Source organism: Lipotes vexillifer, unplaced genomic scaffold, assembly GCF_000442215.2.
Source record: "Lipotes vexillifer unplaced genomic scaffold, Lipotes_vexillifer_v1.1 scaffold1962, whole genome shotgun sequence".
NCBI lineage: Eukaryota > Metazoa > Chordata > Mammalia > Artiodactyla > Lipotidae > Lipotes > Lipotes vexillifer.
Window position 1 is genome coordinate 63,374 of NW_006782699.1, and position 18,002 is coordinate 81,375.

Below are 18,002 nucleotides of genomic sequence, written 5' to 3' on the forward strand. Positions count from 1 at the left end.
AGCAGAAATTTTAAAAATCTTGAGACAAATGAAAACAGAAACACAACATACTAAAACTTCTGGAATGCAGCAAAATCAATGTTAAGAGGGAAGTTTACACCTGTAAATTTCTACCTACCACCTCTAATAGCACCTTGGGCCAAGCCCATTGTTATTGCTTGCCTGGACTAGTGAAATAGCCTAACTTATACCTGTTTACACCATTTCTCCTCTACACTCCATTCTCCACAAAACAGAGTAATTCAGTTAAAACAAAAGTCAAGTAAAACATTCATCTGATCAAAGTGATCCTGGGCCTTACATGCCATTCAGAGTAAAATTCAGTCTTATGACCTACTGATTTGATGGCCTATGCATCCACACAGATGGCCACTGACTCAATCCTGACTTACGGAGTCTCTTACCAACTCCTTCTCCTTTGCAGGCCTCCTTGCTACTCTTCAAATATGTAAAATATGATCCCACTTCAGGACTGGATGACCTCTGCTCTCCTGTGTGTATTATTTATTCTCTAGATCTCTCAATGGCCTCTCTTTCACCTCCTTCAGTTCTTGGCTCCATTCACCTTGTTACAGAGCACCTCTCTCACTTCCTTTCCTGACCTTCTTACATGAAAGACAACCTCCAAGTGTATTTTCTTATATTTTTACTCAACACTGGTTTCTTCATAGCATTTATCACCACCTGACATACTATATACTTATTTTTATAGTGTCTATTTCTATTCTCAGAATATTAAGTTCATGAGAGCAGCAATTTTCTTTCCATTTTGTTTATGTGTCCTTAGTACCTACTTTTCTAGCATCTAGCAATAATATTTTATTTATTAAAGGGATGAGTGAAATAAATGAAACTGAAATAGTATCATGAAAATAGTGCTTTTTTAAACTGCTAGGAATAGATTCATTCTGGTTTAATCTATCCATGTGTATAGAAAATTTCTCTTCTTTCCTATCCGTGAGACTTTGGTTTACTCACTAACTTCTCTGTAAAACAGAAGATAAGAATACTTACCAAGAAGGTTGAGATAATCAATTTTTTTACTTGAGCTCTTCCAAGAAAAAGCTCTGAGAAAGTGCCTGGAACATAGAAAGCCCTCCACAAATGTTAGCTTTTATCATTGTTGTTACTATTAAATATATAAAGAACAAATCATTCCACAGTCAACTGAATAATTGCTTCAGTCATAGTCAAAATGCTAATATACCATTGATTGAATTTTCCGGAATCTTCCTGTATAACTTCTAGAAGTACATGTATAGTCTCGATAAAAATATCTTGCAGGAGAAAAGATGCAATTACAAGATCCTGACCATGTAAAAGGATTTAATAGATAAATTGCTGCTTGATTACAACTGAGTCAGTCATGTGAATATTTTCTTGTGGGCTCTAGGAAATGCAATGGACTTTCCTTCAGCAACTCTACCATTATAGGGATAATTCAAGTTGAATGAATTATGATTTAATATTCTACAATAATCATTGCTAGCAGCAAGCAACAGTCTGCACTTTAAGTAAAATGACCTGAGTTTTTTTCTTTTGTTACTCAACATTTCAGAAAACTTTATACATATAGGTGTGTATGCATATGTATGTACATGTGCGTGTATGTACATCTATATAGGTATCTATTAATACAATATTACAAAAAAGTAGAGAGTTAATTTAATTGAATATATTAAAACTAAATTTTCTTTTCATAAATAATTATTAAAGTATATAACTGAAGGTGTGTAACAGGCTTTAGAGTTAGACTTGGATTCAGATAACATCTCTAGCTCTTACTTGCTGTGAGACCTTGGATTAGTACAATAGCTGCATAATCCTGAGTTTCTTCATCTGAGAATGTACTGCATTTAACGATCTCACATGTGGTGTGATTACTTAGTACTTAAAACAGTACTTGGCATAAAGTAAAATACCACTGTATGGACAGGAAACAAATTCAATGAACTCAAAGAGACAAGCCACTTTCAAGACACTGACAGTCAGATGAAAGAAACAATTAGTCTAATATTGATTTACAGTTACATCAATTAATCAACATCAAAAAAATCTACCTTCAACTTTCTTTAAAGCAAAAAGTAGCCAGTGTTCCTCAACCAAAGCACTGAGTAGAAGCCTAACAAAAGCCCTATGTCACATCCCTGGAGGACTCTTTTGCAACTTTCTGATGGTTGAATGACAAAATAAGGACAACAGTATGGAGGGGGCTTGAGTAAGAAAGTTCTGTGGTGTTTTCTTCAAAACAAAAAAATGTTATCAGATGGAATGAAAATTAAAGTTCAAAATCTGAGCCAAATTACCACTACTGTTCTTCATGTGGCTCTAGTTAGAGAAAATTAAGACAACATTGGTATGACCTTATTTGAATGCTTGAAAATGTTTGCTGAATAATAAAATGTAATGCAAAAATGTTTCAGCATTAGAAATTCTGATAAAAGTTATATTAACAGAAGTTACAATTATAGTTATGACTGAAGAGCTAAAAGTACAGTAGTTTAGAATCCAGGAAAATCTCAATTGTGACAGAGAAAAGTAATTTACAATAATTTTCATTATTAAAAGAACTAAAAAATAGGATGTTTAAGAATAGTTGTTTTCATATTTTTAGGTTAAAAATAATTTAATCTTGGCAAGCCACATATTTGTTACATTTAAATTTTTAAATTTAATTTGTAAAATGTAGATAAAAAGTGTTTTGTTAGAATATTAACTGGCATGTAAATTATCTCTTGGTAATTATAATTATAAAAGAATTTGAAACATTTAGGAAACAATATGCACTCTATGAAAAAGTTAGGAAAGGAAAGAATGAAGAAAGAGAGGAAGAAAAGTAAAGAGAGGGAAAAACTAACAAGAAAGAAAAGAAAGAAAAGGAGAGGAAAGAAAGATGATGGAAGAAAAGGCCAACTCCATCTTCATCCAAAATAACATAAGTTTAAAATCAGTGGGGTCATAATGATGCTATATCATATCCAGCAAAACCTTTAAATACAGGAAAAACAAGAAGGAAATGTCAATAAATAGCAGATTCTCAAGTGCGACAATTTTCAAGTACACCTGCTTATCTGCATATGTCCCTGTAGATACGTTCATTTATCAAAACAAAGCTCATTTTCCCAGGCTGTGTTATTGTCCTCTATGTGATGGACCTTGGGAGTTCAGGATGCCCTAGAAATGTGTTTGTTCTAAGCAAGTATGAAAATGGCAGCTTATCAGGGCCTTAGCAAGACGACTTCAAACAATTGGATTAAAAAGTTTAACACCTCTATTACTCAGCCATAAAAAGAAACGAAATTGAGCTATTTGTAATGAGGTGGATAGACCTAGAGTCTGTCATACAGAGTGAAGTAAGTCAGAAAGAGAGAGACAAATACTGTATGCTAACACATATATATGGAATTTAAGAAAAAAAATGCCATGAAGAACCTAGGGGTAGGGTAAGACAGGAATAAAGACACAGACATACTGGAGAACGGACTTGAGGATATGGGGAGGGGGAAGGGTGAGCTGTGACAGGGCGAGAGAGAGGCATGGACATTTATACACTAACAAACGTAGGGTAGAGAGCTAGTGGGAAGCAGCCTCATGGCACAGGGATAGCAGCTCGGTGCTTTGTGACTGCCTGGAGGGGTGGGATAGGGAGGGTGGGAGGGAGGGAGATGCAAGAGGGAAGAGATATGGGAACATATGTATATGTATAACTGATTCACTTTGTTATAAAGCAGAAACTAACACACCATTGTAAAGCAATTATACCCCAATAAAGATGTTAAAAAAATAATAAAAGTTTAACACCATTCTAAGGCTTTACTTTTCTGTATTTTCCTCATAAGCAACTAGATATACTATATAAAAATTAAAACTGTTCTAGTAATTTTGTTCCCACATAGCAGTAAATAAAAGAAAAAAATAAACTAATCAAGTATGCATACTTTAACATGCAGGAAACCTAGTCTACAAAATCACAGAAAAGAATAATTTCCAAGAATGAAAAAAAAAGAACACAAAGAAATGGATACTTTAGATAACATTTATGAAGCTATTATAAAATACCTATTACATATGATCTATGGATCTTTGACATTTTTACCTTAAGCTGTTTAAGGTTTTAAAGTACTCAGTAATCCTCATACCTTGAGTTACAATATTTAGTTGTCTTCTTCCAAGTTATCTTAAAGGTGCTTATTATTATGATTTTCAATAAAATTTCTCACATTTGCAGTGAGAGGATGGGTAAAAAATAAACATGAGCAGAAGCAGCAACTAGAATAATTAGAATGTTTTATGTTAAAAGCAGAAATCACATCCTTTACTAGGCTTTGAAAAGTTTTGCTGAGCACTTGCTGAAAGTGTATTTATGACAATGATTGAAATATATTAGACATTTCATAAAAGGCAGCATAGTATAACAGAAAGAATATGGGTTTTATGAGTGGTCAGATAATAAAGACTGAAATCCAGATTTTCCAATTACTATCTATAATAATTATTATCCAATAACTATCTATATAACTAAAGAACATAATGTAAGTGCCTAGCACAGTGCCTGGGCAAAGTACATGCTAGATAAACGATGGCACTCTTTCACTGTGAAACAAACCCAACATAAAAGTGGGAATTAAAATTAAAGTGTAAATAATGAAAACTCATTATGGAATTTGAGTCTAGGAAATCAAAGAGGTAATTATTGCTTCAAATATTATCAAACAACTCAAATACTAATTGCCCAAGAACCTTTTAATGTGCTTATTACTTCCAATATGACACCCTACTTAAGACCAATTTTGTCATCTAACATTGAAAGCAGTTTAACAGTTTTATAACAAGAGTGTAATGTTAGAAATTTCATTATTGCTTTTATAAGTAAATGTATAGTTAATCATGTCTTTTGGGGTATAACCTGTTGGCTTTCAATTATAAGCTTATCCAAAAAAGGAAGGGATTGTATCACAGAAGGACTACAGATAGAAGGTTATATTTAGAAACTCCTGATCCTGACAGCCTCATGCCCACCAAATTAATACCACAGTTGTCTGACTTTTCTTCCAGTTTCAGAAAGTTTTGTACATTGATATCATCTCTCCTAGTCCATACTATTTATTTTGGATTTTCTTTGGCAGCAGAATACAAGAAGGCTTCGTTCCACAGTAATATTACTCATTCATGCTTTTTATCAGCAGGTTCACTTTGGCCTTTTCATTTTGATGCTAAAATCTCTTGTTTCCTTCATAAATATAAAATAATAATATAGATTGCAAGTTGAAGAATGAATTCAGTAGCTTTTTGTACTGTAGTAAAATATACATATCCTAAAATTTACCATTTTAGCCATTTTTACTGTACAGTTCTGTGACACTAAGTACATTTACATCATGTATAGTTATCACCACCATCCATTTCCAGAAGATTTTCATCATCCCAAACTGAAACTCTGTACCCATTAAACAATAACTCTCCCTTCTGTCTCCGGAGGCACTGGTAGCCACTATCCTACTTTCTTTATCTATGAATTCTAGGTGCCTCAAATATGTGGAACGATGCAATATTTTTTCTTTTGTTTTTGGCTTAATTCACTTATGTCTTCAAGGTTCATCCATGTTTTTTATTATATATGAGAATATCATTCATTTTAGAAGCTGAATGAAATTCTATTTTTCTATTGACACATTTTATTTATCCTTTGATGATATTTGGTTTGTTTTTTTTTCACCATTTAGGTATTGTAGATAATGCTACTATAAACGTCAGTGTGCAAATAGCTGTTTGAGCCTCTGCTTTCAATATATTATTATTCCAACCAGTTTTGGGGTGGTTCTTATGCAGTAACAGACAACAAAGATGCCTGGTGAGCTTGTTAAAATGCTGACTGATTCAGTAAGTCTAAGATGGGCCATGAGGTCGTTCATTTCTCACAAGCTCCCAGGTGATGTCAAGGCTACTGGTCTGCCTACCATACTTTGAAAATCAAAGCTTTAGAAAGTTGTGCAACTGACACTTCAAGTGCACAATGGAACTACATAATTTCAAATCATAAGATTTATTTTGAATCTTTATAAATATGTTAATTTTCATTTTAAACTCTGTTGGAGACATAGTAAATAAGCTATTTCTAAAAGTTTATCATTAAGGTGTGTTCTAGAAAGTAAAAACTATTAAAGCTGGAAGTCATATTCTTCCTTGTAATTTGTGGCAAAGTTTTAGTAAAACATTTTTCAAAATTCAGTATGACAGCTCATAATAATAATTCAAAATGAATATAACTATTCATATATTTTCTCTGTATAAAAATTCAGGACACAAAAGTATAGAAAATCATTTATTTAAAGATACTGGTTTTTTTTTGCGGTATGTGGGCCTCTCACTGTTGCGGCCTCTCCCATTGCAGCTCCGGACGCGCAGGCTCAGCGGCCATGGCTCACGGGCCCAGCCGCTCCGCGGCATGTGAGATCTTCCTGGACCAGGGCAGGGCACAAACCAGCGTCCCCTGCATCGGCAGGCGGACTCTCAACCACTGCGCCACCAGGGAAGCCCCTAAAGATCCTTTTTAAGGCAAATTTTAGCAGTGATGATATTGAAACCATCAAAAATGGTAAGGCTTGTGTGTATTAACTATGCTAAAAACATTCTCTTCCTCAGCGCTGAAGCCTCCTAGTGAATATTATTAGCAAATAGGGAAAATAACAACAACTTTATGCTATTACCTATCAAGAGGTAACTATTTTTCTTTTGTAGATAGGAATATATTCTCTTGTTATTTCTTTTTTTTTTTTAGAAGATGTTGGGGGTAGGAGTTTATTAATTAATTCATTTATTTTTGCTGTGTTGGGTCTCCGTTTCTGTGCGAGGGCTTTCTCCAGTTGCAGCAAGCGAGGGCCACTCTTCATCGCGGTGCAAGGGCCTCTCACTATCGCGGCCTCTCTTGTTGCGGAGCACAGGCTCCAGACGCGCAGGCTCAGTAGTTGTGGCTCACCGGCCTAGCTGCTCCACGGCATGTGGGATCCTCCCAGACCAGGGCTCGAACCCGTGTCCCCTGCATTAGCAGGCAGATTCTCAACCACTGTGCCACCAGGGAAGCCCTCTTGTTATTTCTGATGTTAATTAGTTCTCTAATTTAGTCATAATTTTGCCTAATACTTCTCTAACATAAATAAGCCAAGCCTATACTCATGAAATAACCAAAAGAATAACATATAATTATATAAAATATATATCTAACAAAATAGTTTCTTCATGCCTCATTCTATAACTGGTCATATAGTTGTAGTTGATATTTCTAACTTCCTTCTTTTATTATCCGTTCCACATTCCCTCCATCCTCAGCCAGCATCTCTAATCATTGGGGTTTTTACCTGTTGAGATGATCCAAACCTTCATTTCTGGAGTGACTGAAATGTCTGTCATCCTTCTTTTATTGTTTGTGTTTTTATCTCACTATTGAATTTTCCCTGAACAAGATTAATCTACTTACTTCTACTATGGATCATTATTAGATATGGGAATACAAAAAGGAGCCCCAGAGGGTCTCTTGTGTTTTTACCACCACTAGGATTGTATAGCAAAAAACGAATTTATACTTGGCAATTAGAATCAATCAACCCACCTAGTACATTAACCCTTTATTTACCTGTTGGTTCAGTGGCATGAGAAGTCCACAACAGCTGAGTGACAGTCTCAACTTCATACTCTGCAGAACAATTGCTACATACTCTGGTGGAAGCATTTCTCTCTTGAGAATTAGGACCTTCAAACACTCAGAGTTTGGGAAATACAGACAAAATGTTATTAGTTGTTCACAGATGTAGCAGAGAGAAGAGTTATTGCCATGTCTGCCACCTTGACCTATGTATTCCAACTATGGGGAAAATACCACCAAATGTAGGTCAATGATTCAGATGACAGACTGTAACCTATAAGATAGAATTCCATCCTTTCAGGGTGTTGCTTTACAACTGATACCAATCAAATCTTATTAGGTAAGCATGTAGGTGATGGGGTTCATGGAAATTAAGACCAGTGATTTCCATGGGCATAAGCAAACTACAACTTTTGTTTCCTATGAAATTGGTTAATTGGTCTGAAGAATTGTTATTCATGCGATGGTGAATAAAGCAGTAATACCATGGATGGTAATGATGCCAGAAGCATTGTGAGCCAAGAAGGCAAACATATCCAGTACATGTGTAATTCTCTCAAGGGAGAATTGATTGCCTCTCATGCTGTAATGGAAGGGATCAGATGTAATCAACAGTCCAGCACATGGCTAGCTGGTCTCTCCATAGTATCATGTCATATTTAGGGCTCAGCATTGGTCTCTGCCATTGGCAGGTAGGCTCTTCACAGTAGTAGTAAGTAGATTAATTTTGTTCAGGGGAAAATCATTTTGTTGAGACCATGTATGTTCTTCATTTCTATGTCATGGACATTTTGTTCATGAGCCCTTTGAGAAAATAAGGATGTCTGGGGAAGAGAAGGCTGACTGACATCCATATATCACCTTGTTCATATGATTATTAAGAGCTTAATTTTTAGTAAATTCCCTTTAATGAAATTCCACACAGATATGTCTTCACACTCTCTGCCTATTTAGTGGTCCACTCACATCTCTGCTCCAATCTCCTTGCCACCATTTTTTTAAAATATTGTTCTAAGTTCCCAAAAATCAGATGAACTATTAATCACTACTCACAAATCAGTGAAGATTAATACTTCTAGTAATTTCTAAGGCTACCAAGTAAACAAGTAAATGTACTTAATTTACTTATTCCTACAGCGAGGATATTCCTTCATTGATGTCTTTCAGAAACATACCATATTGGGAATATAATACTACAATAGTTTCCTTCCAATGACACCAACGTATTTTACAGAACTATCTGTAAATCAGTCCTGAATTTTTTCCTTCTCCTTTATTTGGTCATGGGGAACTCCTCATGAGAATATAAGTATGGATTGAGGGAGAGGAAGTGTTGCAAGATGAATAAATATTTCAGGTATATGAGGCACCTGCTCAAGCAAATTACTTTTGCCTTTCAGAACTGTGCCAGATAGATGTCTTATGCATGTATGTGCACACACACACACATACACACATATGTGCAGGAGCAAACTGTCATTCAGAAATAGTAAATAAAGTCCTGAAAGATGTGTGTACTTATATATAATATAAAGTATAATATAATATTAAAGTGATAATACCTGATCCATAATGGGAACTCAGAATGTATTATCACTTGACAGCCTAGTGTCAGATGTTCAGTCTGTACCAAGACCAGTTAACAAATAAAGAGTAGATTTAGTTTTCTGTAAATGAGTGCCTGACTTTGCTCCAAATCCCTAGGGAGAGATAACATTATTGTCTAATTGTGGCATTCCAGATGCTGTATAAAACATCTTTACTTGCCACAGACTCAAGGAATATTATTGGATCTTCAAGATCTCAAGGCCTCTGGTAGAGCAGCTTGGAGGATAACCTGGATCCATTGCTCTGGCAGTTTTATGGACTACTCGGTGAATGGGTCATAGCAACACCTCAACAATGACATAGGTTCTCCTCAATATTCAGAGGCTCTTCAAGTATTGGGCCTGGGACTTAATAGTAGAGGATGTAATGTAAATAATTTTTTTTTTATTTACTTTGTTGCAAATATGCTCTAGACAAATAAGCTCCTCAAAATTTTGGTGAGGTGCCAGGCTCTTGAACATTCATAGAATTTATGTCTTACCTTCAGGCAAAGAAGTGTCTTGCAAAGGCATCCAAGCTACGTACCATTTCCTATTCAAAAGATCTAATCAGGGCTTACCTGGTGGCGCAGTGGTTGAGAGTCCACCTGCCGATACAGGGGACACGGGTTCGTGCCCCGGTCCGGGAAGATCCCACATGCTGCGGAGCGGCTAGGCCCGTGAGCCGCGTCCAGAGCCTGTGCTCTGCAATGGGAGAGGCCACAACAGTGAGAGGCATGCGTACCGCAAAAAAAGTGAGAGGCCTGCGTACAGCAAAAAAAAAAAAAAATCTGATCATCATGATATAATCAATATATTGAAATAGTGTGACACTGTGGGATGTCAAAACAGTTAAGATTTCTTCAGACTGATTTATGGCAGAGAGCAGGAGAGAAGAAACAATCCTGAGTCAATACCATAAAAATATACTGTTGACTCTGTTAGGTAAAAGCAAATTGCTTCCAGCAATATTTTTAAATAGGTATAGAGGAAAAGAAGCAACTGTCAGATCAATAACTGTACATCAGTCGCTGAAGTTGTATTGTCCTACGCCATTAAATATATCATTTCTGGAACTTCAGTGGCAATTGAATCACTTCCTAATTAAGTTTGCAGACATCCACAAGTATTCTCCAAGATACACCTACTTTCTTTACAGGTTAATCATGGCAAGTAATTGGGAATAGTAGTTAAAATCATTCCTCCCCCTGCCCTCATTTCTACAATTCCTCCAGGTCAGCAATATTGCTATAGTAGTACTATACTTCTACTTAGTTCTTTACAGCATAATAGACCTTAAGGCATGGGAAGTCAATGTGGGAATGCTGCCTATGGCTGAGAATGTCTATTCCATTTACTGCTTAAGAATTGAGGAAATAACCACAGAGTGGTTCTGCTTCTTGGGAGCTGTATATAGACTAAACCCCTGTTTATCACCTAATTGACATAGACCTCCATTTTGACAATTCTAGCATAAAATAACTCTGTACAGAACAAATAAATAATAGTATCTTGATAATAGTATTTTTTTTTTAGAGATTGCATTAATATATCAACATAAACCAACATGAATAATTATGTTTATTTGTGAATTATGTCTCAATTTTATTTATCAAATTAAAAAATCATTACTCTATTTGTTTAATACATATATCATTCAGCTTCCTTTTCTATGAAAAGAAAAACATAAATCTTATAATGAGTTTGAAACTCTGTACCATAGGTTAGAGTTTCAAGTAAAATTCCCAATGCATATGACTATCTTATTTTAACTATTTTGGAGTTGGTTCTGGGTGAAGCAGTGATATGCAGGCAAAAAAAGTACAATTTGATGACATATTTTGGAAGAGAAAAAATAATAAGGTTAAATTTCATCTAAAATTAATTATGAGAAACAAGTTATATGAAAGAACTGGAGTGTAACTTAGAGAGAGGAGATATGGGGATATATGTATATGCATAGCTGATTCACTTTGTTTTAAAGCAGAAACTAAAGCAATTATACTCCAATAAAGATGTTTTAAAAAATCCTTCAGGGGCTTCCCTGGTGGCACAGTGGTTGAGAGTCTGCCTGCCGATGCAGGGGACACGGGTTTTTGCCCCGGTCTGGGAAGATCCCACATGCCGCGGAGCGGCTGGGCCCGTGAGCCATGGCCACTGAGCCTGTGCGTCCGGAGCCTGTGTTCCACAACAGGAGAGGCCACAACAGTGAGAGGCCCGCGTACCGCAAAAAAAAGAAAAAAAAAAAAAAAAAAAAAAAAAAAAAAAAAAAAAAAAAAAAAAAAAGCTTCACGTTTTCTTAAAGAATAACATCAAGGGCCAAAGAGTAAATATTTGGGGCTTCATTGGTCATAGAGTCTCTTTCACAGTTACTCAGTTCCACCATTGTAGTTACTTAACTTTCATAGATAAATGGGCATGAATCCATTCCAATAAATTTTATTTCCAAGACACGCAATAGACTGCATTTATGGATCATAATATGCCAACTTCTGAGTTAGAATAAAAAGAAGCCTGTCTACAGCTTGCTAAAATCTTTGAAGATTTTAGAATGGTCACTAAAAGGAAATGTCAACAATGTAACAATATAGTAGACTATTTATTTCCATTAGAATGTCTGGAGCCAAGGTTCCTGGTAATTATAATGTTCATAATTTTTACTTTAAAACTGTTAACGTATTATCAGACTAATATGTTGTTTGCAAACAGCACATATCAACAAGCTATCAGCTGATAGAACATGTCCTGAAAACTTCATTATGAAGAAAATAAAAATTTAGCTGAGTAAGTGTGTATAATATCTTATTCAATGCTGACATAATCAAACCACTTCAGAGTTATAGAACCAGACTTGCTTGGGGCTCATTTAGCCTGTATCTGAGTATCAGTGAGACATGGACCAAAGTAAGCACTTCTGAAACTGTCTGGTTCTTCACTATACTTTTCCAGCCTATGTGTCACAAATGAAAGTGAGACCAAGAGAGTTTCCTGTTCAATGAAAAATAATTTTTTGCATTAAGATATTTGTTCAAGAACAGAAAAAAATGTACCATGAAAGTGACCTTTAGCTGAATGAACATTTTTTCATCTGTTCTTCTCCTCTAGACAGCAGAACAGGTGAGTCAGCACCATAACAACCACACAAAAGTAGACACCAAGCAGTCATGAATGGACTGCAATTGAATGATGACATCTGAAAATATATAGAAAAATCAATTTGATCTTTACCTTATGAAAGAGATTTCTAAGAACTTAACTTCGATAAAACTTTCAAGTGAAATCAGAACAGACAATTACAGTGTCCCAGAACACCTGATCCTTTGCTTGGTATGTCCTTTAAAAATAACTAGAAAGACATCAACAATTATATATATTCTGAGAAAAAATAGATCTATAAGATAAATGTTTTATTGAACCAATGAAAGTATTAGTATCAGTAAACTAAAAATAAACATTTAGATAAAAAGAAAAAACTCTTTTGATAACTTAATGAGTGCTATGAATACAAATAAATTGTCCCCTAAATATTTTCACAGGAATGAGAAGATAAATGAAAGCTTCTTAAATCCATTTTAGAAAACATATTTTTAGTAAAAGAACACAATAATTCTATTTGTCTCAGTCTGAACATTATGAGAATAATAATAAACTATATAGAAAGCACTGAAATATTTTACCACTGCTCCCCAAAACTAGAATTCTAATGCTGCAAGATTGTTATATACTAAACAATAAAAACTCATGAGATGACAATTTATAACTAAACTTAATTTAACAATAACAAAAAGTGAGGGCAGATATGTAGTTGTAAAGTACATTGTTTGACTGTAGACTTAGCTTTTGGTTCATCAGGCATCTCTCTCAATCGCTCTCATCTTCAGAGATATTTGCTTTAATTTATAATATTGATTTCCTATGCAACGATTTCATTCTTCAGAACATTTTCCACATATAGTGAGGAAACATCCTTTTACAACTTCAGAATTATAAGGTATTTATAGCTTGTGATCCTAAAAACAGACTCATTTTGGCTCATAACTATTGCAACCCACACAAAAGGACTCTTTGGTCCCGTTGAGTAAATTAACCATTGATAGAAAATTGCTCATTCAGAGAGATAGGGGGACTAAATCAATTGAACGTCATCATTTCTCTACATGCATCCTATTAAATTCATTTCAAACTCATTTGGGTAGAGATACAGACTCTCTGTAATATCCACCCTTTTTCCTGCATCTCTACCAAGTCTTCACCTTCAGCTTCTCCTGAAACTACTATCTGTTTTTAGTCATTTGGTTTGTAGAAATTTCAGATTTGAGTTTTGCTACTTTGATTGTCCTCTTTAGATCTGACTATTCGGATAAATCTGTGTGTTTTCCTAAATCCGTCAGTCAAGAACACACATTTGGGATGTCCTTCTTCCATCCTCTCAGGTGCACTCCACTTGTGAGATATACCAAGGCCACGGATCAGGTCCAGGCGTACCCATATCCACGGCTCTTAAGTTTTAGTTCTTGATGTGTCATGAAAACACTGTTTCTGGTGAGAGAATAATCTTTAAGCTTTAAATAATCTTTGAGGAGTAGGACTTAAAGATCATAGGGTTGAAAAACAAATCACAATAAGTACTTTATTACTTCTGTCTTTTCCTTTCCCCAAATATTCATGTATATCTGAATGGATGGACGCATGGAACAGAAGTGACAGAAATGTTTTAGAAAAGTAACAGTTTCCCCTAAATAATTCCAGAATAGTCATTGATATTCAATCATGCAACCCATAGATATTTGAGTACCTGCCAGATCCTGGCACTATTCTAGATAGTCAATTCAGTAGTATGCACAATACAGAAGATCTAGACTCTCATGTGTCTTCTATTCCTGTGAGACAGAGAAAAATTTGCAAGTAAAACAAGAAAGACAATTTTAAAGAGTAACAAGGCTCTGAGAAAGAAGACAACTAAGAGACAGAGATCTTCTGGAGCAAGGATTATTTTAGGTTGAGTTTTCAGAGAAGTTTCTAATCTCAGTTTCCCCTGAGATTAGAGTGACAAAAAGGTAGCCTCTTTGTGTTAAGATCTGTAGTGGTAAATTCATTATTTTCAGGAGTGCTGCCTTTCATTCCATCCCTCAGCTGTATCAAGCTCAGTCCAAGTTCAGAGTCCCTTTGCCAGGAGTTCTCTCTATCTGGAATTGCAGCCCATGAAGAGAGCAGGTAGCTTAAAGGAGGACAAAATTAGTAGATTTGGAGAGAAGGAGGTATGGGAAGATGAATAATAAATCTATTTAATAGTATTCCTGGAAATTGCTGTGCAATGTTGAGGCTACTGAAATATCAAAGGTTACTCCTAATTTTCTGGAAAAGGAAATGTGTGTTGGTATGTACTAAAATGGGAAATATTGATTGGAGTGACTTATGGGGTTTCTAATGAAGTAGTGGACTGGGTTGGGGTGGAATTTAGACTTATTTATAGAAATTTCAAGTTTAAAACATCTATTAGATATCCTATCTTCCTACTCTCTGCCATATCTAACTATTGTTGTTAAATTGATTGATGATTCATTCCCATCTTACTTCATCACACCAACATCACAATTTTGCAATGGAAGTCTGTCCCCTTCACACAAGCTCCAGGTGTGTTTCCTTCCTAATCTTTGCTAACCTACTCATGACATTCCTTCAGTAAATATCTTTGGTCTAGGCATGGACAAGTTACCTAAGTTGGATGAGTCAAGAGAGAAATCATGTATTTCATGATTGGAGGGAAACTAGCCCCAGAATGCTTTAACATTGTGGATGACAGACCACAGAGAAAGGAAAAAAAACTGTTAGTCTTTGGTGCGACTAAATAAACTAACTCTGGATCCATACTACCACTAGACTTCCTGTTCTGTAGAATACCAAACTTCTCTATTGCTAAATCCAGTTTGAATGAGGAATTCTGTTACTTGCAGCTGAAAGCCTCCACACTGATACACAACTCCTAAGATATGAAAAGAATCTGTACTTGTGGTTGTCACTCATTTGTTACCAAGTCCATATGTGTAGGACTCTTATCAACAAATGATAAGAATATGTTTTTAATTGTACTGAGAATGTGAACACGGATATAAAAATTGGCCTACCTTCTCCTAGAAGGTAGATAATTTCCCTCTGATTGAAAGGTATTTCTCTAGATCAGGGTTTTTCCACCTCACAAGACTGACATTTGGGCAGAATAATTCCTTGTTGTGGGGGCAGTCTGGTGCCTTGTGAATGTTTAGCAGAACCCCTGGCTTCTGCCCACAAAAAGCCAGTAGAAATTCCCCGGTTGCGACAAACAAAATCTTCTTCAGATATTGTTAAATGAATCCTAGGTGATGAAATTGTCCACTGCTCCTAATTAACCTAGAGACATCTGAAGTGTTAGTCACTTGCAACAAATTGTGATTTCTGTTTTTTGGTGCCTCCCAAAGCTTTTTGATATGCCCTCTTTTGGAACAATTTCTTAAAAATCACCCAGAAGAATTGTGTGAACAAAGACAAAATATAACATCTCTACTTGTTTGATCCTAATGCTAGTAAAGTGGCTTATAGGCTGACTGAATATATACAAGGCCCCAGTCAGATTAAGTTAATAGGGTAGCAGTGACAATCCCACCCCGTACTTTAGACATGTTTCTGCCAACATTTGATATTCTTCAAATGCCTGTCTCAAAGCAATGACTCTAGTTCAAAAAACTGAAAGGAAAATCAAATGTCAGTTTTATCCATACCAGAGGTAAAATCCCTAGGCAGGTAACCATTTTAAGATCTCCCTTTATGTAATGCATTTTTAGTTGCACAGTTTGAGAACATAGACAATGTAAAGAAAATTATAGCTATACCACGCATGGACATCTCCATGGTATTTAAAAAGTATTAGGCTTAATACTTGCAGGCAAAATATGCACAAGAAGACATTATTTTTCTAAAAACAGTTTCTTATATATGTTTTAAAAGATTAAAACCGTACTTAGTGAACTAGTTTATTCCAACTTTCATCATAGTAACTTATGGCCATATAAACCTAGTTAATACAAATAAATGGGTTATTTAAATTGACAGTAGCAGATGTGATTCAAGAAAAATTTCTTAAATTTATGGACTTGCATGGGTAGATGAAGACATCCCCATTTTTATTATCAATTTCTTCTATTTTTGGCTTATGAATTATGTCCTTTTTATAAGAGATCTGCAAGGTCACAAAATGAAAAGATAAAAAGTCTACTTCTGTGAAATCAGCTCAGAAATTTCACAAAAGGCCTTAAAGTAATAAATCATGACTCAGAGAATGTCAAGACATTGAAGTAGTAGTCACCTTATTTGAAAGTACATCTTGTTCATTCTGAGAATTTATAACAAGGCTTTCAGTTCTGGCTTAAAATTGACTATTTTCTTCTCTATTTCTTGGTATAGATGTCATGGAGCTGTTTAATTCTGCTCCCCTTCTCTCTATTCTAACAGCAAATTATTTTATTAAAGGCAGTCAATAGCCATATTATGGTGTTGAAAATTGCATAGTCCTGTTATAAAAAATTTAATTCAAAGGATAGAAAACTGACATAAGCATAGTTTCAATGTCTGAAAAACAACTTTAATTTTAAAAGTTCATTACATTTTTACATTTGCTATGCTTTGAATATCTGATCCAAAGTTTAATAACTATTTTCTTAACAAAGTTTTCAAGTTATAGATTAAATTCAGGTACCTTCAAATACATTGTATTTTTATTATTTAACATTACACATAACACCTGTGTTTCACTCAACTAACTGTACAAAAAAGAATGCTGGGCACAAGTAGAAGAGTCAGTAAAAATAAGAGAATCTTTTGAGCCTTGAGTGACCCTTAGGGAAGTGTAAGACATGATTTCCATTTCTTATTAATTCATGACATACAGGAAATTTACATGAGGAAAACATTAAAGGGAGACTGCAAGGATAAGTAAAATTTGAAATATAAGTAAGATAAGTTAAATTTGAAAATAAGTAAGACTTTAGTAGTAAGTGACACTGTGTGTGTGTGTGAGTGTGCGTGCGCGTGTGTGTGTATTGCATGTGTATGGGGAGAAGAATGTGGTAGAGGTAGGGAGTAAAATAAAAATTCCATTTGAAAAGTCAAAGACTGGGAAAAATATTTCTAGTGCACCCAACCATTGTAGTCATGAAGGTAGGAGTTGTAATACAGTGACATTTAATGACGAAATGTGTATATAGATGAGTTGAAGAGGAATATAAGGCTTCAGAACCTCTCCCCTTTTGCTTTGTTTGTGAAAAACAGAGTAAGGCAAACCTACTATTTACAAGGGAAATGAGTGATTAGTGTGCTTGTTTTAGATTTCTTGGATTTCTTGGGTTTAGGCAACAGTAAAATGTCGAATGATTATGGATAAGGAATGGTTATGATAAATAATAAAAACAAATGAAGTTTGTAGTGAAGTTTCTTTTCTTTCGAAATTATTGTTTGAATATTAATACTGATCATGTTTTAGAAGAACTTGTTTAATATTGGATGCATTACCAACTAAGGAAGTTATATATTAACAAAGGTGTAACCTATATATAAATGTAAGTTAGCTCTTGTTCCAAGAAAAACGTAAAAGCTTAATTCTTGTACTCTAAGATTTATTCTTTAATATGGATAGACTGATTGGAATTCACAGAATACATATGAAGTTTGTCTGGAAATTCCAATCTAAGTCCCCTGGACATAAACGGTTTCATGCAAGTTTTCTGAGAATTCTTTAATGGGAAAGA